The sequence below is a fragment of the Myotis brandtii genome, unplaced genomic scaffold (assembly GCF_000412655.1).
Source record: "Myotis brandtii unplaced genomic scaffold, ASM41265v1 scaffold1424, whole genome shotgun sequence".
Classification (NCBI taxonomy): Eukaryota; Metazoa; Chordata; class Mammalia; order Chiroptera; family Vespertilionidae; genus Myotis; species Myotis brandtii.
This window is the reverse complement of record NW_005355089.1, coordinates 575273-585381: the sequence shown is the minus strand read 5'-3', so window position 1 is coordinate 585381 and position 10109 is coordinate 575273. Positions and strand designations below refer to the sequence as shown.

Genomic DNA, 10109 nt, shown 5'->3' with positions numbered 1-10109 from the left:
ACAGGGAGGAGGGGAGTAAGTAGCATCGGAGGAGGCGTTAGAGGAGGAGGCGGTGTGTGCGTATGTGTATGTTCTATGGTGTGGCTCGTCGAGGGGCGAGCGGAGGCTTGGAAGAGGACGGAGGAGAAGCGCAAAGAGTCAGAGTCTCCATCTGCTAGAACCTCTAATCTGGTGAGGGTCCCGGGCCGGGCAGAGCGCTGGGAGAGAGGGAGGAGGCCGGGGGGCGTGTCTGGGATCGGGCTGAGAGATGAATGGGCCGGGGATGAATGGAGGGAGGCAGCGGCGGCCAGGAGTCTGTTAGGAGTAAGCGCCCTAGTGGGGGGCGCGTTGACCGAGGCGAGGTGATTGCCGTCCCCAAGAGGTATGGGACGAGGCCGGGCTCGGATCTTCGGGGTTGTCGGAGCCGTTGTCCGTATGAGCTAACAGGCGGAGAGGAGAATTAAGAGGGTAAAAGTGGGGAAGGGCAGGTCTGAGGTTGAGGTGCGTTTTTTTGTCTTTTTTGTTTTTCTTGGGGGGTGGCAACTTTGGGAGTTGATGGAAGACTAGGGGACGGGGAAGGTGAGGAGGATACACGGTGGGGCGGGAGACGGTTGACAAAGGGACTGAGTGATCATTTAAGTTAGATTGAGGCTACTGAAAGGGAAGATCGCTTCAGGTATGGGAAGTTGGGTTTTAGTGGGTAATGGGGTGGTGGAAAGCGGATTTCATTTAGAGATTCAGTTGATGCGGGCAGGTCGATAGGACTGGATCGGGGTGAGGGATACCGCGGGCTCGTTGTGTAAGTGGGTTCGGTTCAAAGAGATTGAAAGGTGTTACTTGGGACCGGGTGGTGGGTTCTGTAACTGACAGGTTGGGGATGTGGAGGAGACGGTATAATGGGGTTAGGATAAAGTGGCGAGCTGGCTTCACTGTACTGAGAGAGGTTTTGTTTGACTAGTTAAGAGTGGTGAAACATTTATGTAGTGGGGTATGGCTGGAAATCCTGCACGTGTGTCTCCGTGTCTTGGGAGTTGATAGACCTTGTTAAAATGAAATTGAACCCTCAAAACAGATGCGAATGGTATGGCTAGTCCTTCTTAAGAGTTACTGGTGACTGAAGCAGTTATACGAATAATAGCCTTTAAAGTTGTGAAAATGTTCTGTACAATACTGATTGCATCCAATATTGGGAGGCATTGTTACCTGTTTTTTTCATCTCTAGTAAGTTGTAATACCAAGAGAACTTTTGAAGAGGTCTCAGTATATGACACAGAGCAGCAGGTGTCTTTTAGACAGTCTCTATACTCTGGATTTACCAGTTTAAAAATTGTTTAAAACTCAACAGTGCAAAGGAAAGTTACCTTGCATTAAAGAGTAGCTAAAAGGCACTAAAGCTGATTTTGAGCGCTAAAATCCTTTATATATGATTTTTGGTATCATTTTGAATTTACCTTGGTTGCAAAATAGGAACTTGATTTTTTGATGTGAGTTTAAATTACAGAAGATTACTTGAACATTTTGTTCTCGGAATACATTACTTATCTGGTAAGGATGTCTTGTGATGTCTCATTCTGTTCTGGGTCAAGATGAATAGTTTATGGATTTTTAACTTTTCATGATTACTTTTTACAAACTTTACTGACATACATCCATTTATCTTGGCAATATTGCAAATTTGAGAACATTCTTTCATTCTGCTTTGATGTAAATACAATGTTCATACTCTCTTAGATTAAAATGAATACTACTTACTTATTAAGTGGCAGCCTGGAAATGTTGCACTCACACTGGCAGGCCAAGGTAGTGTCCCCATTTTGAGCTAGATGTTCCTGGAGTGGAAGAACATTCAAGTATTGAGGCTGGAAAGAATAAGCATTGTATATTTGGGGACTGGAATGAGATAAGGCTAGAATCTTACATTGCGGTCAGGGTGAAGGACTACTCTGAAGAGTTAGGAGCCCTTGACTCTTTAAGAAAGGGAATAACATAAGCAGATTTGTGGTGTTCATCTCACCACCTTTGCTTCTGAGCCTCCCCCGACCCCCTAGTTTGGAATGCTCTCTCTCCCTTTCCCTTTGAATTTGAATTTGAATTCAATAGCTATTTCTGAAAGTCTTTCCTGCTCCCATCTTTTTTCCTTTTCTCAGCAGGTTAGGTGCCCTTCTTTAGTGGGACCAACCACCTTGTCCATATTTTTATTACTGTACTTCTGTTGGGAGACAAGCAGGAAAGTTTTCCTTTTTATACCTGAGAGAGAAAATAAAGCTCAGAAAATAAGACTTGTCCTAGTAAAGTAAGTGGTAGACCCTGGAGTGTTGACTTCTAGACCAATGTTGATCCTCATATCACAAGTCTACATTCATTGATATAATTATTATGGAGTGTTTTAGGAGTTAAATTTCTGTAATGTGGACTTTAACTTTCTTTTGTAAAGTAGAGGGATTTCTTTTCATTAAGATGGCCCATCATTTAGCCAGTAAATGATAAAGGCAACGGTTGCAGTGAACCAGAATCAGAAGTAAAGAAAATAGTCATAAGGCCCTGACTGAATAGCTCAGTAGGTTAGAGCATTTTCCCCATATGCCAAGGTTGCAGGTTCAATCCCTTGTCAGGGCACATACAAGAATCAACCAATGAATGCGTAAATAAGTGGAACAACAAATCGATGCTTCTCTCCCTCTCTAAAAATCAATCAATACTTTAAAAAATTTTTAATAAAAAAGAAAGAAAATAATCAAGTAAAAAAAAGAAAACATATTACTATCAGATTTCTAATCAGATAATTTACATAAAAGTAATGGAGGGCCAAAATTTTTTGCGTTGTATATGTTTGGGGGGGTTGTGTATAAAAAAATTCCTTCCTTTCTCAGTCTCCCATCATAGTATAAGTAGACCATCTCTATTTGCAGATATACTTTATTGTGTCTGTTGGCTAAAAGCCAGAATACAACAGAAGGGTGGGTCTTTTCCATTTGGTTTGAAATCATAAAATTTATGGTGCTGTTAGGAGATATTTGATGACTGGAAAGGACATCTGTAAGGCATTCTTTCAGAAATTCTCTGGGCTTCAAAAGTAGAATCTGATGCCATTTTTTAATTGTTTTGATTGAGCTTGTCGTGAGATTGCTAGATTTGAAAACATGTTGAGATTAACTTACTACAGAAATGAGCCTTTAATGCCCCCTTTTTTTCAGGATTATATAATTTTTTCATGAACTTTTTTTTTTTAAATCCTCACCTGAGGATATGCTTCCATTGATTTTTATTGATTTTATATTTATTTTATACTTTTGTTGATTTCAGAGAGGAAGGGAGGGGGGGGGAGAGAGAGAAATATCAACGAGAGAGAATCATTTGATAGGCTGCTGACTCCTGCACACCCCCTACTGGGGATCAACCCCCCTCCCCCGCATACACACAACCTGGGCACGTGCCCTTGACTTGAATCAAACCCGGGACCCTTCAGTTCCCAGACCAACACTCTATCAAGTAAGCCAAACCAGCTAGGGCATTTTTAGAGACAGAAGAAGGGAGGGAGGGAGAGACGGGCGGGAGAGGTGGGAGAGAGGAGAGAAATAATAATAATTGATATGAAACATCAATCCATTGCCTCCCACAGAGGCCCCAACCGGGCATACAACCCGAAGCTTTTTGGTCTGTGGGTTAACCTTTAAACCAACTGAGCCACACTGTCTAGGGTTCGTTTGAAAATAGAAATGAAGCAACATTGTTTCCTGTGTTTCTGCCTGGTAACTTTTTACTGTGATAAAATCCACATAGTATAAAAGTTACCATTTAGAGCGTACAGTCTGTGGCATTAAGTAACTTCATGATGTTGCATATCTAGTTCCAAACGTTTTTATCACTCCAAAAGCAAACCCTGTACCCATTAAGCAGTCACTCCCTGATGCCCTTTTCTCCCAGTCCCAGGCAACCACTAATATGCTATCTCTATGGATTTGCCTATTCTGGATATTTTGTATAAATGAAATCATATAATACATGGCTTTTTGTGTCTGGCTTCTTTCACTTTGCATGTTTTTGAGAGTGGCATATATCAATACTTCATTCCTTTTTTGTTGAATAATATTGTATTGTATGTGTATACTGCATTTTGCTTATTCATCAGTTCATAGGCATTTGGGGTCTTAACATCTTTTGACATTTTGTTTGTTTGTTTCCAAGTATCTTAATTTGAAAGTTTTAAGTTGTTATTTGCATAAAATCATTAAAATACATAGAAATATGTTCTTTTCTTTTTTTGGAAATACGTCATTTTCATTGGATTTTGTATATTTGATTAAAAACTATTATATTTATTTGTTTATTTGTGAATTTAAATATCTTATATATATATTTTTAAAATCTTCATTGTTGAAAGTACATATGTCATGTCCCCTTTCTCACCCCCCCACCTCCGTTGACCCCATCTAGGCTGCCCCCACAAATTCTTTGGTTGATCTTTTCCCACCCACCCACCTTCCTCCACCTTCCCTCTGAGATTCTGCAGTCTGTTCCATGCTTCTGTGTCCGTGGATCTATTTTGTTCATCAGTTTATTTTGTTCATTAGATTCCATATATGAGTGAGATCATGTGACACTTGTCATTGACTGACTTATTTCACTTAGCATGATAGTCTGCAGGTCCCTCCATGCTGTCTCAAAGGGTAAGAGATCCTTCTTTTTTAAAATATATTTTTATTGATTTCAGAGAGGAAGGGAGAGGGAGTGAGAGAAAATGATTGATTGGCTGCCTCCTGCACGCCCCCCATGGGGACCGAGCTTGCAACCCAGGCATGTGTTCTTGACTGGAATCGAATCCAGGACCTTTCAGTCCACAGGCCGACTCTCTATCCACTGAGCCAAACCAGTCCAAGTGAGATCCTTTTTTACTGCTGCATACTATTCCATGGTGTAGATGTACCACACCCTTTTTATCCACTCATCTATTGATGGAAAAAAACGATTTTATATTATGAATTGTAACCAGATTAGAGAAGCTTTCCATCAGTTTTTCAGATAGGTTTTAAATTCCTTGCTCTCTCTCTTCTTCTTCTGCCCGCCCCCCCCCATGATGTGAATGATGGTATACTTGAAGTTGTCCCAGAGGTTCCTATTTATAATATCCTCATTTTTCCCCCTTTTATTGAATGTATTGGGGTGATACTGGTTAACAAAATTATGTAGGTTTCAGGTGCACAATTCTACCACACATCATCTGTACACTGTATTGTGTGTTCACTATCCCAAGTCAAGTCTCTGTCCATCACCATTTATATCCCCTATACCCTCCTGCACTCCTACCCTGCTACTATTCTCATTTTTTTAAATTTTTCTTTTCACTGTTCTGATTGGGTGTTTTCTGTTTCCTTATTTTCCTAATCACTAATTTGTCCTCTGCTTCATCTACTCTACTGTAGATTCCCTGTAATGTATTCTTCATTTCATTATTGTGTTCTTCATTTCTGACTGGTGATTTTTTATGGTTTTTTTTAAACCTCCATTTTTATGTTTCCTATCTCTTTGTTGAAGTTCTCACTGAGATCATTGACTATTTGTATAACCAGTGCTTTGAACTCTGCATTATCTATTTTGATTAATTCTTTTTCTGGAATTTTGTTCTTTCATTTGGGACATGTATCTTTGTCTCCTCATTTTAACTGCCTTCCTGTAGAGTTCCTATGTCTCCTGGTCTTGGTAGAGTGGTCTTAGGTAGTAGGCATCCTCTAGGGCTCAGTGGTGCAGCTTCCCATGTCACCTGAGCTGGGTGCTCCAGGTGTTTTCCCCATGTGGGCTGTGTGCACCCTCCTGTTGCAGTTGAGCCTTGATTGATGTTGGTGCACCAATGGGAGGGATTTACCCCCAGGCTCATTGGCTACAAGCACAGGTCATGACCACCGTGAAGCATATGCTGTGTAGGGATCAACCCCATGAAGCAGGACTGGCTTTAGTGAGACTGGGGCCTGCAGAGTCAGTCCCTTGAGTGTGTCACTTGTGGAGGTGGTTGGGTGGTGGTTTGGCATGGTCTGAAGCTGTCCACTATGTGCACTGGGTCTGGGGCCTCCTGGAAGGTACAGGCTAAGATCAGCCACCACCTGTGTTCTGCCTAGGGCCACCTGGCATGAGCTACGTAGCAGTCTGCAGATGGCTACTACTTGTGCTGGGCTTGTAGTTGCCTGGGAGTGGTGTAGCTGCTAATCAAGGCTGGCTACCCACTAGTGCAGGGCCAGGGGCCACTTAGCAAGAGGTACTGGGCATGCCAAGCCCAGATGTTGCTTGTTTGAGACATTTTAAGAAAGTCTGAAGCATGAACCAAGACAGGCCATTTATATGGAAAAGCCACTGGAAATGGCTTGGGTGGGCCCACAAGTTGGGCGGGGCAGTGTCTCAGGGAACCACCAATGCAGGGCTAACAGTGTTATGCAGGTTAATAGAGACTCACATATGGCACCCACCTGCCAGCTCTATGTGAGGAGGGCTCAGCAAAGGGGCAATGGCCTCTGCCAATACTTCTGTCTGGGAGAAAGCTGCTCCTCCAATCTTTGCTGGACAATTCAGTTATTCCCTGTATGTTCCTGGCACCTTTTGAGTTACTCTGAGTCCAAGTACATCCTTGTGGCGGGCCCCCTTTAAGAGGAATGCCTGGACTCCAGCAGCCTCCATCTCACAGTCAGAGTTAAAGGGACTTCCTGACACTGGGAACCCTGGGCTGGGGGACCTGGCGAGGGCCTGGGACCCCTGGCTCCTTAGCAGGGATCTCTATAGCCAAGTTATTCATCCCGATTTTTATTTTTAAATTAGAGGCCTGTTGCACGAAAAGATTCGTGCAATAGGCCTTCCCTTCCCTGGGCTGCTAATCTGTTTTTATCCCCATAGTTTTGCCTTTTCCAGAATATATAATGAATGGGACATTATCTAGCCTTTTTGGGTTATCTTCTTTTACTGAGCAAGAAAAATTTAAGGTTCATCAATTTTGTTGTGCGAATTAATAGTTCATTCCTTTTATCCCTGGATAAAATTCCATTGTAAAATATTTTTCAATTCTCACCTGAGGATATGTTTTGATTGATTTAGAGAGATAGAGAAAGGGAGAGAGAAACATAAATGTGAGAGAGTAACATTGATCAGTTGCCTCTTGTAGGTGCCCCAACTGTAATCTGCAACCTAGGTATGTGCCCTGTCCAGGAATAGAACCTGCAGCCTTTTTGGTGCACAGAACAATGCTCCAACCCACTGAGCAACCCAGCCAGAACCTCCCTCCTGATTTTTAAATTTCACACATGAGTGTGGGACTCGCCCATTCCGAGTCTCGCCCGTCCTATAAGTCTCAAAAGTGGCTTCTTTATATACTTAGTTATAGGACTTACAGTTCAGCTCAACTTCAGGTGGTGCTGAATGATGGTTCCGTAGTTTTCATTGTAATTTTGATGTGGTTGTAAGAGGGGGCGAGGACAATGTTTACCTACCCTGCCATCTTGACTGGAAGCCCTCTCTTTTGGCTTTTGTGAATAATTCTGGTATGAATATTTGTCCAAAGTTTGTTTTAAACTTTTTGGGGTACGTACCTAGGAGTGGAATTTCTGGTTCATATAGTAATTCTATAATTAACTTGTTGAGGAATCACCAAACTGTTTTCCACAGTGGCTGTACCATTTTACATTGCAAATAGCAATGTATGAGAGTTCCAATTTCACCAGCATTTGTTACTGGGGGTGTGTGTGTGTGTGTGTGTGTGTGTGTGTGTGTGTGTGTTGTGGCCATGCTAGTAGGTGTGAAGTGATATTTCATTGTGCTTTTGATTTGTAATTCTTTAATGACTAATGATGTTGAGCATCTTTACATATGCTTGTTGACTATTTGAATTTCTGTTTTGGAGAAATGTTTATTTAAGTCATTTTCCCATTTTTAAATCTGGTTGTTCATCTTTTTATTGTTATTTAAGGAATTGTTGGCAAATCTGAGATTATGAAGACTTACTCCTATTTTCTTTGCAGAGTTTTATAGTTTTAGCTTTAATATTTAGTTCTTTGCTGTGTTTTGAGTTCATTTTTGTATATGGTGTGTATAAAGGTCCAGCTTCATTGCTTTGCAAGTGGATTAACTTAAAGTTTTTAAACTATAAAATACAGAGTACGCAATACTATATGTGTGTATTAGTTAAATGAAGCTATTTTGTGGTATCTACTCTTTGGGCATTTGTGGGGGAGAAATGCATTTTTTAAGGTCATACCTGATATTTGAAGAGAGGGATATTCTAAAGCTTTTTATGAGTCAATGAGACTTTTATGATCAGGAAGCTTCCATACAGCAAGTGAGACAATCTTTATGCTAAAGTTACATAAGTGATTTTTAAATAAAGAACATTATTTTTGTTTTCAAATTGTTTGTGAAGGGTGAAATCCTTGCTTAAAACAAGGAAAAATGCCCGGCCAGCGTGGCTCATTGGTTGAGCGTCGATTTATGAACCAGGAAGGAGGTCACAGTTTGATTTCCCGTCAGGGCACATGCCCGGGTTGTAGGCTGGATCCCCCTTGGGGGGCGTGTAGGAGGCAGCTGATCAATGATTCTCTCTCATCATTAATGTTTCTATCTCTCGCTCCCTCTCCCTTTTTCTCTGAAATCAATAAATTTTTTTTTAAAGTTCGTTTGGAAACTGTAAAGCAAGGTCTGATAAACTTTTTCCTATAAAGGACCAGGTAGTAAATATTTTAGGCTTTGCGTGCCATGGAGTCTCTGTTGCAAGGACTCAGCGGCTGTTGTAGCAGCCTTAGGCAATATGTAAATGAATGAGTATGGCTATATTCCAATAAAACTATTTATGAACACTGAAATAATTAGTTTTGAATAATTTTCGTGTGTCATAAAATATTCTTCTTTTTATTTTTCCCAACCATTAAAAGTGTAAAAGTCTTTCTCAGCTCATCTACTGCACAAAAACAGTCAGTGAGGTGAGGTGGTTTTGGCCTGGGTGCTATATTTAGTTTGGCTGCCACGTTTTATTTTTTATTTTTTTTAAAAACTGGATTCTTAAGTCCTCGTATGATTTTGATGGGTCAAAGGAGAGAGGGGATACACACTGTTCCTTACATATGTTCTACCATGTTTCTATGCTCTTAGATTTCCTAAGAATTTGGGTTTCTCTGATTGCTCCTTTTAGTGGAAGTCATGACTATAGTCCCTCCTTCAGTGATCTCATATAGTCTTATGGCATAAAATACCATTTCACACCAAATTCACATCTCCAGCTTAGACCTACCTCATGAACTCCAGCCTTGTTCCTGACATTGGGCCTTTGCAACTAGCTGTTCCTTTAGACATTATACACCATTACTTCCTCATGTTGCCTTTTTACTGAAGCCTATCCTGACCATGCTACTTAATGTTGTAACCTGTTTCTTACCCACAAACTGCAAATACTAGATATTTTATATATTTACCAGGGGCCCAGTGCATGAATTCGTGCACCTTGAAAGGAACTGTGGGCTGCGAGGCTGTGGTAGGCACAGGGGCGGGTTTCAGCCCATCCTCCGCGTCCCCGCCCGGCCCCTCCCAACTTGGCCCCCGGTCCCCTGTCTGCTAGCAGCCCTGCTCCTGCCACGTCCGCCTCCATGTGCTGATGGCGCTGGCCCTGCTTGCACCGGCTGAAGGCGCAGAGCAATTGGGGCCCATGCCAGCAGCAGCTGGGAGCAGGGCTGGCGCTGTCAGCGGGTGTTAGCGGCAGCCCCGATCGCCCCTCAGGAGCAGGGGGAGGTGGAGAAGCCCTCAGGGATGATCAGGGCCGGCAGTTGCCACTCACCCGTCGATGGCGCCGAGTGATCGGGACCGGCACCGGGCACCAGCAGCGGGTGCGAGTGGGGCCAGTGCTGGCAGTGGGTGCGAGTGGTGGCTCTGGCACTGGCAGTGAGTGCGAGTGGGACCGTCGCCGGAGGCAGGTGCGAGAGGTGGCTGATGGCCCCGATCTCCCCTCAGGAGCAGGGGGAGGTGGAGAAGCCCTGAAGGGCAATTGGGGCCGGCAACCGCCACTCGCACCCGCTTACAGTGCCGAGCGATCGGGGCTGGCGCTGGGCGCTGGCAGGGAGTGTGAGCAGTGGCTCTGGTGCCGGCAGTGGGTGCGAGTGGGGCCAGCGCCG

At 43.0% G+C, this 10109-nt stretch overlaps 1 protein-coding gene across 1 annotated transcript in view; it reads left to right on the top strand.

The window, feature by feature from the left end:
• Positions 1 to 11: 11 nt before the first annotated feature.
• WNK3 (WNK lysine deficient protein kinase 3) overlaps positions 12 to 10109 on the top strand; it is a 107114-nt gene continuing 97016 nt past the window's right edge. Inside the window, exon 1 of the mRNA XM_014535322.1 lies at positions 12 to 171. The gene's annotated coding sequence lies outside the window, so the exon portion shown is untranslated. The remainder of the gene's footprint in view (positions 172 to 10109) is intronic.